The following is a 19,549-nucleotide window of genomic DNA, read 5'->3' on the forward strand; positions in this document are numbered from 1 at the left end:
GGTTGACGTAATGCTCTGAGCCCCAGGGACGGTCCAGGGGGCTGGACTATGGGCTGGTGGCCAATCAGCGCGGGCGTGAAGACCTTGCAAAGGGTGGGGGTTCCTGGGAGAAGCTGGGACCCGAGCATTGTCTGGGACTTGAGAAGGGCAAGCTGAGTATGGGGAACCGGGGATTGGGAACGTCAAGGCTGCGGTAGTGTGGCGAGGCCTTTCTGACTAATACCACAGGCTGGGATTGAAAAAGAGCTGGTAATGGGCGGGGAAGAGACGGCAGCTGCAGCAGGTGCAGTGCTGAGTTGCGAGCACGGACCGATTTAAGTCCCTCCTTAAATGCGAGGTTTAAAGTAACGACTTGCGTTGCCCGAGTGATTTCTCTTTTAACTCCGGGCGGGCTTCGTCAAGCCTATGCACCTGACCAGAGTACTGCCCCTCTCCTCATCCCTGGAGGGCAACAGCTGTCCGTGCACACAGGTCCTTTACAGAGAACTTTAGGAAAAGACAGATACTCCCAGGAAGCCTAGTGTAATTGGAAAAAAAATAGAGGTCCAAAAGATCCTGACCTAGGACACTTCGGAGCATCTCAGCATCGGATGTCCCTGCCTTTGTCTTTGCTGACTATGCTTGGTCCTTTGCCGCAGTAGCAGCATTCAGGGGTAGGAGGACCCCTGAGCCCACCCCTGCCTGACCCACTCCAAGAATACACAGCGCTCAGCCGGATTCCAACGACTCCTTTCACCCTGGGATTGGCTTTTGTTCCTCTGGAGTGATGGAGTGGGTGTGGCGGGCCGCGCGGAGTGAACCGAGCTGCGGGCAGAGTGAGGGTGGAGTCCCGGGGGCGGGCCTGTCGGGGAAACAAAGAGTTCACAAAAAAAGGGGGGGGGGGTGTATTCCGCAACTGAGTATTTAAAAGCCAGCCCGGCGCTGTCCTCCCTAGCGTTGGCTCATCTGTTGTAAGGAAAGTGTTCGGGTCCTGACAGCCGTCGTCGCTTAGGGCATTCTTCTACCTTTGCGGGGTCCACGAGGTCCTAGCCTTGATGCTGCGGATGGAGAGTCCGGGGACACGCCTAAAAACTGCAGCACCGTGAGCTAGCAAGAGACCACCGCAGACCCAGGCGCACTCACGTCGGCGCGTGCGCAGACGCGGTGCACCCATACTCCCTTCAAACCCACGTTTTCTAGGTATTCTCCAGGAAGAAACCGAGCTCTTTGTCACTATCTGTGCGCGCGCGTGTGAGATAAACCTGCGTGCTTCTGAGGGAAGAGGGGGGGGGAAGTGTTAAAGCTATCCCAGGTTGGAGGTCGGGGCTAGTGGTTTAGGAGGCGGTGTGACCCTTTTCATTCTCCAGGAAGAGAGGCCCAAATGACTCAGGGTCTCACTGTAGCATAGAGCTCGCAGCTGTTGCGCCAAGGAGGGCTTGCTAGAACCATCCACAAGCTGTCATCGCCTCTCCTTTCCGCAAGGGGGATGGGGGTGGGGTGGGCTTTAAACTCAATTCTAGTGTACGAAGGGAAGCAGCCAGAACAAAAGCTTTGCGGCCGGTGATTGCCATGGTGTCCAGGCTAATAGCCAGAGCTCGCCAGCCAGGTCAGGGTGGGGTAGAGTAGAGAGTGGCGGAACGGTAGAAGGTGTGCCCACATGCTCAGTGACAGGGTTCCAAGGACCCAGGTCCTGACTTTGGATTCCCTCACCCCAATCCTCCCACCGATTTAGAAGCGTGCAGAGCGAATACTTCCGCAAGGTCACATGGCGAGTTAATGACAGGACTCGGACTGTCTCCCGAGCCCCCGAGCCGTCAGGGACCGTGACTACCTTCACAGCCGAAGGAGCTGTTGAAGGCGTAGACACTAAATAAAGGTGGTGGCTGCTGTGTTCACCAGACCTGGAAGTTAACACCGAGAGGGTGTTACCCGCACTGCGATTACAGTGCCTCTGTGCAGCGGTCCCGCCCGGCTGAGCCAGCCAAGAGCAATCCGGGAGCTCCGGGCCCCTCGGGGCTCAGCTCTAAAGTCGGTAATCTGACCCTGCCTCTCTCACCTAATGGGTTCCTTCCTCGGCTTCTGTTTCAGAGCCGGATCTTTGCAAAGTGGCTGATTAAAAACTCGTGTTTATAATTATATACACGAAAGGGCCTTTCCTCTTATCGGAAGAGGTTTGGAACATCGTGACTAAAAATCATCCTGAAAGCGGGACGGTCCTGGGGATCCAGCCTGTGGGTACCGGGTCAGCTTTCCTTTCCTGCGTTTTTGCCTCATTTTCCCCACCCGACTTACTGGGATCACTGCGCCGTGCATTTTGAATTTTTGCAAAGAGCTGCTTTTTGTGTAAGTGAAATATTGACAACAGCCTCGTCCTTCCCTAAAGGTTTTCCATTCATATGCGAATTTAAAAAAAATAAGCCTCATTTCATATAACTCGAAGAAAGAGCTACTAGGAAGCAAAATAAGACGGGTCCCCAGACTTTATTTTTGCCTCTTTATATTAGATTCCTATCCCCCTATGTCATGTACCAGACTTGTAGAGAGAATGCGTTCCATTCTCTCTACATACCAATTAGTCTTAATGGTTCATTAACATTTAAAAGACAGGTGCAGAGGCATCTCTGTGCAAAACCGAATCCAACATTTGTTTCCTACAGGAAGGACCCTAAGCTGTCACAATGATATGTGCTTTTACAAATGCCAGGTTATGTTCAAGGGCAAATCCTCAGTTGTGCATTTATTGTACACAAAGGGTCATTGTTTCAGTAACCGAAGAAGTTGGATAGAAAGACTTTGTAAATACATACGTAGCAAATTTTGAAAGCGTTGTTTTCTTAATGCAAAAAAAAAAAATGTATTTTGAGCCATCTATTGCAATCACGGAACATTAGTTCAGCATTTTTGACCGTAGCTAGCCTGTATTCGCTACTTGAAGTTCCGTTCACCACCCCCCACAGCCGAGATGAACGCGGTTTCCTAGGCAACACACATTTTGCCAATGAATGAAAAGGAATTGAAAGAGAGGCTGAAAAGGCTGCAGGTCCCTGGTTATTTCATCCGCTGTCCTCCTTGCTCTCTGGTTAGAAATATTGGGAAGTTATCAATCCTAATGTGTATGTAAAAAGGGCCAAATACCCAGAGAAGTGGGCTAGAAAGGGGTCGCAGCCCAAATATGGATGGACACTGTGAAAGGACTCCTAGGCTGCCTCTGTTCAGCCTTTTCCAGGGTTCGCTTCCAGATTTTCTCTTTCCCCCCCTTCCCTCTGAGGAATGAGTAGCTATTGTACAGCTGTCTGTCTGGAGCCCTGAGAATGAAGGCACTACTTGAGTGGGGGCCTCGGAGCCCCTGTCGTCCTGCTGCTGTGGCGTTCTGTAGGAATCAGCCACTAGGGCAACAAAAGACTGAGCTCTGCAGAGAAAATTCCGCATCTTGAATGCAGCAAAAGCATCCAGGGTTGGGCACCTTAGTCTTTGTTTCTCCTCGAGGCTGGGTGTTTTCCCACGGCCAGTGCTCATGAATTTGGATTTTAAAGGCCCACATCCAGTCAGCAAGCCTTTCACAAAAGAGTGTTGTGGTCCTTGTCACACAAATCAGCAGGAGACGGGGAACCCCTGATTTTCCAGGGCATCAGTTCCCTTTCATGGACTGCCTCCCTTCCTCCATCTCTAGCAGAGATTTTAAGATTCTTAGACCTGGAGTGTGGAAAGCACAGGAATGTTCCCAGTGGAGCCTTGTAAATGGCATTTCCGTATTACAGAGCCATCCCGGGAAGAAAACGAAACCAGAAGTGCTCCAATGGAGGCACACTGGAACACTGCCAGCCTGCCTGGATAAGGTGCTGTCCGTGAAAGCCACTGGTGTGAAAATGGACCCCTTTTCAAATGGTAGAGTACACGGCAGAAGACAGAATGCGGGAGCCATTTTAAGTAAAGGAAGCAGATTGCTGTAGTATCAGTGTGACCACAGGCTGCCACCCACATTGTTCCACTAGCAACTGCTGCTTGGCCGTGTCTCTAGAGCTCACGTTCTCTCCAAGATCTACCACAGATGAGACTGCACATACACACTAACCCCCTGCCCTTTGCCCTACTGAGCCCGTACCAGGACCTCTCAGCAAAGCCGTCTCTACTTCACTTCCCGATTAGTGGCTACAAATAGTCACAGCATTTATTATTATTATTATTATTATTATTCCATTAAGAGGATGTCTGAGAGAATTTGCTGCGCCTTTCAAATTAGCCTATTGAAAAGGAAACTTGCCAGAAGGTTTAGTCTGGTATGCATAGTCAAAAAGAATTATTTGGGTTTGGTGGCACACTTTTGATTAGTGTGCCAAAACATAAAAAAGAAGAAAAGGAGAATTGAAAATGGGATCTGAAAGAGTTGTGTGTCTCCCCATGTTCGTGACGGTGTAGTTCACAAGAGCCAAAAGATGTAAGCACTTTCAGTGGCCGTGAGTGGATGACGAAACAACCTGGTCTGTTTGCACATATGATGAAAATATCACCCAGGTTTTAAAAGAAGAAGTTCTTAGACAAGAGTTAATCCTGAGGCCATTAACATTTCCATGTTAGGGAAACTAGCCAGTGATAACAAGACAAAACTATACGGTTCCATTCATAAGCGTTACACAGGGGAGGCAAAGACAAGGAGACACAGTAGAATGGGGGCCACCAGGGGTTGCAGAAGGGGAAATGAGGGCTACGTAATGAGCAAAGTGTTTCCGTTTTTCAAGATAGTCATGCTACCGTGAGCATATAATCACTCCCTTGAAACTGATTCCAAGAGGCACACAGGACCCTGAAATCCTCAGGAGCTTAAGACTTTTATATAGAACGTGTTAGGATTTGCAAAAAACTGACAGTCATCTTTAAGTCATTTCCAGAAGAATTAGTAAGTGCTGCCAGTAGTTGTTTGGGGGAGAGAGGGGTGTCGGTACATGGTCAACAAACACAATTTCTTTCTTATAAAGAAAATAAAGAGGAAGGAGAAATTCTCATGGCTCAGTGTTTGCCATGTGCCTCATTTTCAATGAGAGATCATTGGCACACGCCTTTGGCTAAACTGTGCTGGAGAAACGAGAGGAAAAACTATGAAGAAAAATATTGTGGCACTCAACGACCTCTATGGAGAGAAATACTTGTTTTGTGAAAAGAAGCAAATTCATGGCCAGCAGAGTAGGAAAAGACATCAGAAAGCCAGCTAGAGTAGTGTGGACTTACGAGCAGGGAAGCGAGGAATCAGGATGAGTTATGGCCAACAGAGAGACGCAGCAAGTCCCAGATTGTGCCTCATGGCAAGAAAACTCACGACAGCTGCTTTGCTGTTCTCACTGAAGCAGACAGTGAAGTATGCCAGTGTGTGTGGGGAGTGGAGGAAGCCCTGAGCGTATGATGTCCTGAGTGGAGGTGTACAGACGTGAGCCAGCCATGCCAACGACCCCAATGTTTCAGTCCCATGCGAATGGCAAAGTCTTACCTGGGCAAGGCTCAGGGATATACCAAAACTTGCCCTCCTGGTCGGTGTGTGGATGTTGGCAGCGTGTGCAGAAAATATCCACGGAAGCATTGTCGACCCTCCCACCCCAATATTTACGGCCTGAAGAGCACTCCCCTATAGAGACTACGCCTACAGAGATTAGCAAAACCTGTCTTTTTGATTCAGCTGCATACCATGAATTCTGCCTCCGTATTCAATATGCAATCACCCCGCCTCTGCATTCAATTATAATATAATAAGCACACTGAATTTCTGGGCTGCTGCAGCCATTTCATCAGAGTCCAGTCCACCTGATTCAAGCTCTTCTGTTGATGTGTCTTTCTTTCTTTCTTTCTTTCTTTCTTTCTTTCTTTCTTTCTTTCTTTCTTTCTTTCTCTCTCTCTCTCTCTCTCTCTCTCTCTCTCTCTCTCTCTCTCTCTTCCTTCCTTTCTTCCTTCCTTTCTTTCTTTCTTTCTTTCTTTCTTTTTTTCATTCCCTCAATGCCCCAGTCAGATCATATTCTGGGAGCTATGCAATAATGTAGCAAACCTGGGGCTGAAAATGAATACAGTTTTACCAAAAACTTCCGGAGAGAGGCTTTCTACCTTCTCCACCCACTAACGGGAGGGATACACAAACCCTGCCCAACACCCACAGGTGTGATGTGTCACAGCTCTAAGCTACTCTTTTGTTAAGCACAAACCTTCGGTGGATGGGTCCCAGGGTGGTCCTGGGCTGCCTGGAACAAAATATGTCTAGGACATGGTCTTAGAGAACTTGAGCAATAAACTCGAGAAAGCTCACTCCGCTTGTGCTCTGGGAAGGAGAAGGGCCTGTTTCCGATTGCAGTTCCGCCATGGCTCTGGGTTCTCAGAAACACCTTGAAGCCTTTGGTTGTCCCAAACAGACAGGCATATTTGAGCCCCATCCGTCTGCCGGCCCACATCACCAGCGGGAGTGCCTGCGGCTTGGCACCTTCCTCAGGAACGGACTCCAGTACGCTCTGATGGGCAAGGACGTGAAGAGGTCTATCTCTAAGTGCAGCGCCTCGTTAAGGTTGACGGTAAGGCCGCAGCTGATGTGGCCTACCCAGCACGCCTCCATGGAGGTCATCCGCATTGATAAGAGCAACGGGAACCTCTGCCTGGTCTACGACACCGATACCAAGGGCTGCTTTGCGGTACACCACATCACGCCTGAGGAGGCCAACCAAGTGCAAGCAGTGCAAGGTGAGGAAGGTCTTCATGGGTACCAAGGGCAACTTGCACGCGCGTACCATCCATTACCCTGACCACCTCATCAAGGTCAACGACTCCGTGCAGATCATACTGGACACTGGCAAGATCACCGATGCCATCAAGTTCGATACTGGCCACCTATGTGTGGTGACCGAAGGCGCCAACCTGGAGCGCTTCGGCATCATCACCAACCGCGAGCGCCACCCTAGCCCCTTCGACCCGGTGCACGTGAAAGATGCCAATGGCAATGGCTTCGCCACCCGCCTCTCCAACATCTTCTGTTCGTCCAGGGCAACAAGCCGTGGATTTTTCCTTCCACGAGGAAAAGGAATCTGCCTTACCATCGACGAAGTGAGAGACAGGAGGCTGGCGACCAAGCAGAGTGGGTGACAAGGACTCTGAGGGACAGGGGGTGGGGGGAGGCGTTTATATCTGTTTACACTTCAAGTTAAGCAGCATGTTGAACTAAAAGGAAGCAAACTTAAAAACAAACAACAAAACAAAAACAAAAAACTCAGGAAAGCGCAATGAATGTGTTGGAGACCCTGGCAGTTTGCCAGTGTCCTACATGGCATCATCAGAAGATTTATGGAGTCCTTGTGGTGGAGGGTTCCCAGCCCTCCCTGGCCTTTGTCTACCCCACGCTCCTGCTGGGCTCCTCCTCTTTACTTAGTGGGCACTTTGTGAGTGATTTGGGCTTTCGTGGGAATGAAAGTTCATGATTTCTGTTCCTGAGGAAGTTGAACTCCAAAGCCAAGTGTTGTACTTAGGACAGAAGATTCCCATTCTGCCCTCTCCCCACCCAGCACCCAAAGATTATCTGGATCATCTTTTGAAAGACTCATGTCGAATGTCTTCAGGCTCTAGAGCTGCCCCTGTTCCTGTAGCTACTGACAGGAGTGTCTACAGGCCCTCCCAGGCAGTGAGTGTGACAGGAGTGGCCAAGTGGAGCAGTTCCGTTTGCTTCGGTTTGAATACAGCTTGACTGTGTGCACCAAAAGTTCATGTGCCACAGGCCTGTTCTTCAGTGTGATGATATTCAGGTGAGCAAACCTTTAAGAGGTGAGGCCTCGTGTAAAGGGGGTGTAACTGGGAGCCTGGCACACAGGAGAGACTAATGTGTTTCTCCAGGGACCCCAGCTGGGTTCCCTAAAGAGCGCGCCATTATAAATATATGAGCCTAGCCCTTGAAGCTCTCTGGTTTCCTGTCTTATCAGGTGATCATATTCCCATCCTTGGTGCCACTAGCCATGCTGTTTCCTCAGAAAGTCGTCACTAGAACCCTGCAGTTGCAGGTCGCGGTTGTTACAGTACCATATTCTCAGACCTCCAGACCATGACCTGCTTTCTGAATAAAATACCCAGCTCTTTTATATTAAAAAAAATAAAAAATAAACAGAAAAAGGACCAACACACCTATTCAACAAATAAATTCCCGTCTTTCCATCTTGTCGAGATTTTTTATTTACTTCCTCTTACTGCAAGTTGTATATCTTTAAATTGTGTATCTTTAGCCATAGATGAAGATCCTGAAGACGAACCATCTTCAGTATTTATCTCTTTGTTTTTAATGACTACAATACCAAGGGTTAATAACCTAGACGTAATGAATACATCAGGAGAATAATGTACCTTTAATCAATACTGTTTTGAGACAGGGTTTCTCTGTGTCAGGGGACTTGCAGGGGGAATAAGTTCTAAAGTTGCCCTAGAACTTGTGGAATGCAGTCCATGAGTTAGCAGACCCATAGTGGGTGTCTTGGAGAGGCATAACCCTGAATACTATGTCCTCAGGATTCCATGCAGTTATGGAGTACAGCTCTGCTTGTTGTCCCTGTGTTCACCACATCCCCCATAATATATGAGTTGTATGAAAACACTAATCACTTTTCCAGCCCCTCACGGGGCAGCATCACTGTCACTCACAATAACAAGGCTTGATCTCTTTCAGGCGTTGCTGCTGGAGCAGATTAATGATTCAACCACCATCCTTGGAAAGAACCTACAGGTGTAGGTTGCTAGCAGTGACCACTACCCTCAGAAAGAATTTGGAGAAATAATTTGTTCAGCAAGGTTAGGTAAAGATGCTTTTGCTAGTGGCTCTGACATAGAAAACCTTAGGAAACAGTTTGAAGTTCAGGAAAATATACACTCTTAATAGTAAAGCCAGGAACTTTTTAAGGTTGGTGAGCAAAGACAATAGCCCAGAGTAACATTGGCTGACATGAGGCTCCCAAGCTGGGCTGAAGACTAAGACAATTTTCTTATGCCTGTTTTTGCCCTCAGCTTCCTAATATGATTTAATAAAAATTATTAATGAGTAGATGTGCACCTTAAAGATTTAAAGTAGAGATGGCTGATTTTTTTTATATAAAAGCATAGGTTTGTGATTCTTTTAAGATTTTTATAAGATTACTTTTTAAGATAATTGATTCTTTGTAACCTCAAACTTTAGCCTGCTTGGAAAAAAAAAAAAGGCTGAGAAATTACCTTGCTTGGTCACCTTGTTAATTTATAACAAGTTGCTTAGTTACAAATGTATATGGGTTTTTGGGAATAATTTGTTTTTTTATATTTGTTTTTCAGCCATAATACATAAAACATGAGCATACATACATACATAAAAAATTTGCTCTTCAGAGTTTGTTCCATCCACCAAGATACGTGTGTGTTTGTGTGTCTATGTATGTATGTATGCTTGTGTGTATGTGTGAAGTTAGGGAAGTTTGGAGAAGAAGCCTGTAAGAGAAGCTAAATGAAGAGAAGAAGCTTGTTGAAGCCTAACTGCTGGAGTCTGTCTTACTTTATCAAGTGTGTGTATGTCTGTGTGGTCTTTTTCTTTCTACCTTTTCTTTTTCAGAGGTTTTGCCACTATCAGTGGAAAGCCCCCTGCTAGAGCTAAGAGCCCCCGTTAGCATAACAGGTGTAAGCTCATTTCTGGAAGCTACCAGCACTGGCCTACCACCTGCAACATAATTCTGACCCCTCAGTTTGCCACTATCAACGGAAGCCACGGTCGGTAACTATCAGTTCCTGCCTGGAAAATTATCCTCAGAAAATGTCTGCTGAGTCATCAGCCAGCAGCCAGATGGATCGACACCCTGATTCAGTTTACTTTGTGGTGTTGAAGTTGATCTTTGACATCTCTGTGTAGCCTTGGCTGTCCCTTTGTAGACCAGGCTGGCCTCAAACTCACAGAGATCCACTTGCTCCTGCCTCCCTGAGTGCTGTGATTACAGGCATGTGCCACCGCACCTGGCTTTAATCAACACTTTCGAAGTTCAAAAATTATCAAGTTACTTCAGAATTTGAGGGAAAATTACTGGGGTGAAGGACGTCTTGAAATGGGAGGCGAGACTTGCTCATGGTGCCCACAAAGCTGCTGTGATTCCAGTCTCAGGACCGAGCAGAACTATGTGGGGTTAAATGTCCTTCCAAGACTCACTTGATCCCAAATTGTTGGTAATTGTTTGGAGATGGATCCTCTGAGGAGGATTCAGAGTTCAGTCTTAAGAGTGAGAGATTCCCATTAGTGACTTTTTAAGACAAGGAAGGACCTAAGATGACACTCTTGCCATGTGATGTCCTTGGCGTGTGAGATATAGTACAAGTGCTTTGTCATTTTGTGATGTGCCCGAGGCCTGGCACATGGTAGGATTTCAAAAATTGTAGGATTGGCTACTCACCAATCAAAGGGAGGGGTTCTGGATAAAACTAGGTACAAGTATCATTAGAATCAGTGAGTTATATACTGGGATTACAAACAAGACCTTTGGAGCAGATGCTGAATATCACTTGTGGAATTCATTCATGTTTTGCAGATGATTCAAACATCCCACGTATCCCCAGCTCCTTAAGGTGCTGTGTGTGGTTAATATGCAGCCAATGCAGTGAAGGGGAGGCGGTGGTCAGAGTTCTCAAGGGCATCTTTGTGCCTCTCCAGCCTTCAGTACGGTGCCGGGTGCACAGATGCCTTCAGTAAATGTTTGCCGAGTGAACCCAATGAATGGACATTTTGTCGCTGGCTCTGTTCATTTATTCCCTGGCTTGTTCCCCGGCTCTCCTTGAAATACAGCTGCTTTCATTGGCTTCGCCTTTATTTACTGGGTGGATGTGCTTGTTTTTTTGTCGCCACGAAGAGAACGCAAGCACCGAAATAGCCCTGCCCCTGCCTCGGCGGCCATAGCCTCAGCAAAGGAGCCTCTTTGTGCCAAGAACGGACCCACCCACAACTTGGTGGAGGTGTAGGGTCCGCTGCGCTCAAAGGGCCCTCTGTGGGGAACCAGAGGGGCAGTCGGATGGCAGGGCTCACCAATAGGCTGTGAGTCGCCAATGTGCGAAGGGCGCTTTAATCATTTCACAGTAATAACCTGAACTGAGGGGAGCAACCGGCCCATCTGGCCCCTCCTCCCCAGGCAGGGATTCACGATGGATCTGCCTCAGCCTCACAGGCTGGGGAGAGGGGGAGGGAAGGAGCGAGAGCTTTTGTTCTGCCTTCTCCCAGGACTGGGCATCTCTATCTCTAGCACAAAGCTCCGAAGTCAGCCCGAGGTTCCTGAGAAAATAACAGATTTACCCAGGGGGCAGGATGACCTTTTCCCTCAACACTTACTTGTGCTAAGGACTGCCAGTTCCACCTGCCTGCTCCTTTGTCCACCCTGGCTAAGCCTTAATCGCACCGCGTTCGTTATAAAATGGGTCCCAGGTCCTCCAAGTCACCTCCCTGTATCAACTACATGTGTTGTAGTTCCTGGGAAGAAACTAACAAACGTCTCTATTCACCCCAGACAAGGCACATTTAATAACAGCCCAAAGGAGCCCTTTCAACTCAAGTCTGGCTTGGTGAACCAATAGTTCAATTGGGGCAGGGGCATGGGTGACTCCCTAGCAACTATACCTTTGAAAAAGAGCCTCCTCCATCTCCCCTGGGGGAGGGGAGGGGCCCCTTGCTTCGGGTTTCCCCCCCTCCCCACTTCCCATGGAAGACTCTTAGGAGGCCCCCTCTTGCCGGGGGTGGGGTGTGTGGGGGTCTTGTACTGGTGATTATAGCCCTTCTGACTTCAAGATGGCTGGCTATAGCCACGCCATACTCAATACTCAATACACACTTACGAGCACTCACAGACTTTCCAGCCCAAATACAAGCATCCACCATCTGGGAGAGGATTAGTCTCCCGTATGCATGCTCTTATCTGGAGAGCAGGAACAATTCCAGAAGTAAAATCACACTGGGGTCCGCATTTACTTGAAATATTAAACCTTGGGGGCAACACTGGGGATTCTAAGGTATCAAGACTCTAAATCAACAGGGTGGAGCGCCGCTCCTGGCTCCCCCAGACTCCAGCAGCGTTCTCTCCCTATCGTCCTCCCCGCTGCCCTCTATCTGCACACCCCCACCCCCTTTCCCAGCCTGCTGGAAGTAAATAACACCCTCTGCCGCTCATTTGGGGGGGGGGGAGCTGAGAGCCCTCTCTCATTTACGAAACGTGTGGACTGACTGCTGGAAACCTGTGAGCCCCCAAATCCAGGACAGATGGGTTTGCGCTCCTTCTTATCTTCCCTACCCCCAACTCCCTGAGCGCCCCGGCGGGAGCTGGTGGCTCAGGTTCTCAAATGGAATCTCTCTCTGGGGAGAGGCCGGCGGCGCGGCCCCGCCCCCTCCTCGGTGACCAGGTGCTTTCTGGCACCTCTGGTTCTCCCAAAAGTTCCCCTGCCCATCTCTGGGGACTTCGCTGGCCCCATCTACCTGAACCCGACCCTGTGTCACCTACTCCATCCCCTCTGCTCCTGAACCAAGCAACATCCGTGGTTTCTGCTGCTACCAGCGTCCACTTTCTTCCCCGCAGCTGCCAAGCCTGTATTCCTGTCTGAAACACAGGCGCGCTTTGCTTTGCTTTGTGAAACAAAGCCACGCATGGGTTTTTAGCTGCCTTTTCCTGCATGGACCAGCCCCACGCGGGAGGAATCTTTTATTTGTCATGGAACCTGCCCCATGCGAGAGCAATCTTTTATCTCTCGTGGTTCATCAGGGCGGAGTTAGAGGTGTCCTTTAGGTGGGGGAAGGGTTGAAGCTGAATCAGGGCTCCTGCTGCCTCTGCTTCTGCATAGAAATCAGAGTGAGCTGCTGCGGGAGCCCAGGGCCTAAGGCTGATCAGAACAGTTATCCTCTAGACAGGGCAAGGCCATGTTGAAGAAGTTGCACTGGTTAAAACTGTGGGGTTTTTAAAAGAGAGGTAAATAGATTTGCCAGCGTATGATGCTTTAAAGCGAGCGCAAGCTTGCGTGTGCGTGTGCGTGTGCGTGTGCGTGTGCGTGTGTGTGTGTGTGTGTTGAGTCCGGTTTGCTATATGGCCCTTGCTGACCTGATACTCACTATGTAACCCCGGCTAGCCTTGAACTTGTAGCATCTTCCTCCCTCCGCCTTTTGAAGGTTAGGATCACAGGCATATACTACTACCACACCTGGCTGGATTTTGAATTTAGATCTTTGCTTGGGCTAGTGATAGGTGTTTGGAGCCTCTGTGGCCATGATGGGTAGCCACTTAGAGCTGTGACTCCCAGGCAGTCCTCTAGCCAGCATGGTGAACAACGCATATACCTCCCAGTGCTGGTTGACTGAGCTAGGGTACTGAATTCATGGATGTGGTAGGCACATGCATGGGCCGTGTCCTCAGGGGCTATATCTTGTGCTGGGGCCTTCCTGCCTTCCCTTTTGTTTCTTCCTTCCATCACGAGGTGAGTAGGCTCTCTCACATGCTCTGATGTCTTGATATTCAGCCCAGAATCAACAGCAACAAGGGCTGTGTCCTGAAACCGTGAGCCAAAATGCACCACTCCTTCCTTAAGGCATTCATGCTAGGCATTTTTTTTTGTCACAATGATGCAGAATCTGGCTAATACAATGGGGAAAGCAGGTTTTATGGGTGAACCCCATTTCAAGAGGCACAGCTCTCAAGCACACACCCAACGGAGATGTCAGAGTGGCAATTGACTGCAGAGCACTGGAGTTTGGATGCTGGTTCCAGAGACTTATAATGGACAGCCAGCGGCATGTAAAAGACAATGAGGCACTTTCTGAGGGCAATGCTGAGCAAGAGGAGCTCCAGAAGAGAACAGGGGTACAGGAACTTATGCAGCAGAGGCAGGACTATGATGAAGACCAGACAGTATAGCTGAGAGGAGAGGAACAAGGGCACCAACACAGTACAACCACCCTGCCCATCACTGTCACATGCAGCAAGGAAGGGATGAGGAATGAGGAATGCCAGCTTGGTCCCTAAAAGGCTGTGGTGCCTTTGCCAGGGGAAGCTCAGTGGCACTTGGAGAAGGAAATGGTGAGTCCAAGAGAGAAGGGCTGGGGCTGGTGGCACAGGCCTGTGACCCCAGTACTGAGGAGGCTGAGGCAGGACAATCCCACTCCCCAGGCCAGCTTGGGCAACATAGAGAGAGGTCCCCATGTTAGAGAGAAACAATCAAGAGACAGGACGTGGTGGCACATGCCTTTTATCCTAGTACTGGGGAGGCAGAGGCAGGCAGATCTCTGTGAGTCTGAGGTCTGACTGGTTTGTATAATGAGATCCAGGAGAGCTGGGCCATGTATACACACACACACACACACACACACACACACACACACAAAACAAAAACAAAAAGCAATGAAGTAGGGAGGTAAGGAGGGAAATACAGAAACCTCCTTTCAGGAGTTTTCTGGGGGTGGGGTAGAGGTGGGAGGCAACTTTATGTGACCATAGCCATCTTAGTTGTAACCTGCCATCTTGCCCGCCAGATGACCCCAGGCATACATTCCACATGCTATGGCATAAACAAAGCAGTTAAGACTCACTGATGATGGACTGCCTCTTAACCTGATGTTTGACATGTTAATAAATAGTTTTTGAGAAAGACCAGAAACTTGCGGCTGGCCATGGCCACCTCTGTGTAACAAGACTATACTCCCCTCCTGCCTTAGAGTGTGACTTTTTTCCTGTCTTGCTGTCTGTAAGGACTTAATAGATTGCATGCTCTGTCTTTTCCTTAGCTTTTGGGCCCCTTCTGCCTTTGCAGCTGGTTCTCACACTCCATGACTGAGTTTTATTCAAACAAGAGGGAACAGGGATATTCTTTCAGCTAAGGATGAAAGCAGAGTCAAGGGAAGAATTTTTTTTTTCTAGACAGGGTTTCTCTGTGTAGCCTTGGCTGTCCTGGCCTCACTTTGTAGACCAGGCTGGTCTTGAACTCACAGAGATCCAACTGACTCTGCTGGAATCAGTGTAAGGTGTACACTACCATGCCCAGCTTTTATTATTATTATTATCATTATTATTAAAAGGAGAGAAATGATCATATGTCTGAGTGTTATAGGAATGATTTGGTACGAGGGCAGGGATGGAGAATTCATGAGAGAAGGGGTCGTAACTGCTCATATGATATTCTGGAGGAGGTGAGAGAAGATGGGGGCTCTGCCTGAATGGAAGGCTTACTTTCAGGCCAGAACACAGTCCTGTTATGTGCAGTAGCAGGGCCAGAAGGACACTTTCTGGGTTTCGAGGCTGCTGATTTTGTGGATGCGGTGATAGGAAGAGGTTACCATAAGCTCTTAAGATTAGAACAAGACTTAAAGCAGGTTGATGGCCAGGGGAGGGCGAACACAAGTTTGGCCCCAGGCCACCAGAGCTTCCTCATTAAAAGTCTGGAGAAGCTTTGGCTGGTAGATGCAGCGACTCTCAGTCAATCTGATTTTTTTTCTCTTGGTGCTGGATTGAATTCAGAGCTCTGCACATGCCACATGCTAACACAGCTATACCCCCCCCCAGCCCCCAACCTCAATGCTGTCACTTTGGCAGGCACAGTGCTGCTCTGAAAACATTCTATTTATCCTCCTGTTTTCCAGCAACTCCCCCTCCCCCCACCTAGCAGGTAGGCAGCAATAGGGAACTAAACTAATGGAGTATGAGGGAATATGATATGTCACTTTTAGGTCAGAGCAAAAAGCACTGAGAGCCTTCCCTTGGTGTTCATCTCTGCGGCTGTGACCTGTGGTGGCAGGGGGCCTTCATGCTAGATAATAGTAAAAATAAAAAAATAGATAAAGTAAAAATAGAACCTTTCTTATCAAGTCCTTCATACAACAGGGTCTAAAGGTTTACCGTTGCATAAACTAGTCTATTATTAACCTGAGGACCACAGTACCTACCAAGGCATTTAACCAAGTTTGGGTTTGAGTTTGGTTTGGCAAAAAACCCCAAGGATCTTGTTCACAAGCAGCTCCGTGATGCTGCCTGCGCCCCAGGAGTTCTTAAGGATTGTTAACGGTGCGGCAGGAACATCCCGGGAGATAGCGCCACCTGCAGGTCGATTCTGTTTTCACACCTAGAAAGACGCTCACAGCAATCATTTTCAATCTTTCCTCTCAGCCCTTCACAGCTCAGTTACTGGGGGTTGAACCCAGGACCTTGAAATCAGCTAATTCTGTAGCCCCACAGAACAGTTTTTTAATCCTCCACCTAAAATCCCTTGACTGGGGCAGCAGGTGTAACTCAGAGGCACAGCGTGAGGTCCTGGGTTCTATCCCCAGCCCCGAGATTAAACAAGCAGACAAGCAATCAAACAAGACAAAACCCCTTATGATTCTAAAGAAATCCTCTCTAGAGGCTGACGGTGGTAGCAGAAAGAGATGTATCAAAACTCCACCATCAACTCACTCTTTGTCTTTTACACTCTTTGTCTTGGCCTTCTGCATAATTTTGTGGTTAGAGCTGGGGTCTACTCAGGTGACAGGGCTAACTGTTTCCCTGGCACGTTTTACAGTTGCAGAGCTGGGGAAAGACTCCTAAACGGTGCTTTCCAGTTAAGAACAGGCTCCCAAGGACACACAGACACTGGCTTTCTGAAAGCAAAAGCCCCTCTGCGCGTAGATCGCTTCCTTCCCACCTGCCACCTGGTGGCAGTTTTTAGAGTTGCACCTTCCTGCGTGAGGCTCTTGTTAACATACTACATTCCTGCCAGGTCTTAGACCTGGAAGGTACTCACTTACAGAGCACCTGAACCAACTATCTTAATTTACAGTTAACGTAACAGACCTACAATGGAGGCATCGGGCTAATAAGTGGAGGAACCATGACTACAGCCCAAGACACTGACTGGAACCTTGCACTCACTTCTATCATCTGCCTTATGCCTGTTACTAACAGTGTCTCCGGTTGACCAGGGCATTGTGGGATGACCCTGTTCCTGTCATTTGGAGCTCTCTGAGAGCTAGCATGGCCACACACACAAGCATTACACTACATGACTGAGCATTGCTCTGCAAGAGGTGGGGATGGAGGACTGGTAACAGCTTCAGCCCTTAAAATTTCTCAGCCCTTAAAGTTTCTCAGCATCATATTCAGTGGTACACAGGCAATGTGAAATGGGGGGGGGGTCTGCTACCACCCCCGGAGCCAGCATAAAGTAAGCACTTTGGAGGGAGTGGTGTTTGCCTGTCAGCAAAGACATTGAGGCTACACACCATGGCAAATTTTTTTTCATTAGTGAAACAAGCACAGATCTCTCTGAAAATGGTACCAATAACAAATTGGAAGCCATCAAAAGAAGATTTAAGAAAAGGAGCCAGAATGTCACAGCAGCGCCCACGAGGGAGATGGGTAGGTTCGCACCAGGGCAGTGACAGGAGTCCCAGAGTGGAGAGTGTTGGTGGACGTGAGCAATCTTGCTCTTTGCAGCTAGGAAGAAGATTCCTAAGTCCGTGGCTGGAAACCAGAGTGAGTGGGGATGTGTCCACCACTGCAGGGAACGGCAAGGTGAGTGGGCCAGGGCTGGACAGAGAGAAGGGAGATTGATGAGTTCTGCAACAGACACCCTGTGGGGACAAGCACCGTGTAACAACTGGGTCAGGATGGCCAGCATACAACTGTGTATGTGTGTGGCCTGAAGAACCACAGGCTTTGGATTCACACATCAGAGACTAGGTGATGACTCAATGGCCCAAGGTGAGAAGTCAGGTGAGAATGCATGAGGACTCTGAAAGAATGACCTCTAGAGAATTCAGCTTTCTCCAAGGATATCCTCCTCCAGAAATAAAGATGCTCTGAGGGCAAGGAGAGCATTTCCCTTTGATCTTACCATTCTAAGAACTTACATCCATTAACCTCCAAATGAACACTTCCTAGATTTTGTTCTTTTTCTGAAAAGACAATTTTAATCCTGCTCCAGGAATGGTGGAGAGAAACTAAGAACTTTTCTCTCCTCAATTCTGGACAAGATTGTAAACAAAAATAAGTTTCTTTATCAATTCTTATCTCTGGGTTTTCTTTCTTTGGTGGAGAAGAGTAAGTTTGAGATGGGGGTCTTTCTGTTTAGCCTTGGCTTTGTAGACCAGGCTGGCCTCAAACTCACAGTGCAATTTGCCTGCCTCTGCCTCCCCAAGTGCTGGGATTACAGGCATGTGCCACTGTGCCTGGCTCTGGATTTTCTTTCAATAAAGCTGCAAGCAACAAACCTCAAAATCTACTAACAGGAGAAAGCCAGGGAAGCAGCTGGAACCAGCTTGGGTTCAGCAGAAGCCAGACTTCAGAGAGAGTTTAGCCTGAATATTTATTGTACTTATTAGGGATTACTCTTGGCAGGGAAGGAGAGAAAGAGAGATTGGATAGGAGGGTGGCTGTGGTATAGATTCTAACACCTCAGACACAGCTGTGGAGCTCTGGGCTGACAGAGTGATTGACAGCAGTGGGCCCATGTGGCTAGATCTTTATTGGCTAGAAAGACCTTTAGGCCAGCCAAGCTCAATTGCTGACATCATCCCACAGGGCATGGCCTTGGGGAGACCTGATATGTATCAGTTGGGCAAGGATCGTTGCCTGGATCAAAGGATCTCCCTTTGTCCAGACTGCTGTTTGGTCCATTTACCTCTATGACCAGGCAAGAGAGACACAGGTGTAGGGAGGGGGAGCATGACGTTTTCTCCACTACTGGATACCAACAGCTCTGTCTCCTGGTGGTCAGGGTAAATTCTGTGCTGCCAGGTGGTGACTGTTCTGGGCTATTAGGCTTTTCTAACAAAACATAAATCTTTATTGTCAATTTGAATGGATTAGAATCACCTTGGAGACACACCTCTAGGGTATTTCTAGAGACATTTAACTAAGAAGGGAAGTCCTTCCCTGATTCGCAGCACCAACTCATGGAATGGGAGTCTATAGAATAAAAATGGAGAAGAGGTAAGCTGGAGAGATGGCTCAGTGGTTAAGAGCACTGACTGCTCTTCCAGAGGACCCAGGTTTAATTCCCAGTACCCACATGGCAGCTCACAAATTCCTGTAACTCCCAGATCTGACACACTCACAAAGACAAATATGCAGGCAAAGCACCAATGCACATCAAATAAAAATAAAAAAATTATTAAAAAAAAATAGAAACGAGCAATGAGCTGAATGTCAGCAGTCAGCTCTCTGTTTGACTCCTGGCTACAGCTGGCTGCCTCCCCCCAAACCTTCCTGGGCACGGTAGACTGTACCCTCACACTGTGAGTGGGTAAAATCCCTCCTTAAGCTGTCCTTTGTCAGGTACCTTGTCATAGCAATGAGAAAAGTAACTAGCCCAAAGCCCAAATGCTCGGATGCAGCCAAGCTACCTGCTTGGAGGTCTCCTGCAGCATTCCCTGATGGAAGCAGGATTCTGGTCCCATGTCCTGCTTGCACACGTTTAGAACGTAAGTCCTCTAAATGGGCTGTGGTGAGTGATGGTGAGTGTTCCATTCCCACGTCCCTTGGTTCCCGATATTCCTGTTGGTGACATAATCTCTACAAAGCCCTGTGAGTCAGGGCCCTGAAGAGTCACCTTGGTGGGCAACAGT

General features: G+C 48.4%; 1 pseudogene; it reads left to right on the forward strand.

Moving 5' to 3' along the window:
• The first annotated feature begins 5,994 nt into the window (after window positions 1-5,994).
• Window positions 5,995-7,502, forward strand: LOC110540283 (small ribosomal subunit protein eS4-like; annotated as a pseudogene).
• The last annotated feature ends 12,047 nt before the right edge of the window (window positions 7,503-19,549 follow it).

This window comes from Meriones unguiculatus, chromosome 19 (genome assembly GCF_030254825.1).
Source record: "Meriones unguiculatus strain TT.TT164.6M chromosome 19, Bangor_MerUng_6.1, whole genome shotgun sequence".
Taxonomy (NCBI): Eukaryota; Metazoa; Chordata; class Mammalia; order Rodentia; family Muridae; genus Meriones; species Meriones unguiculatus.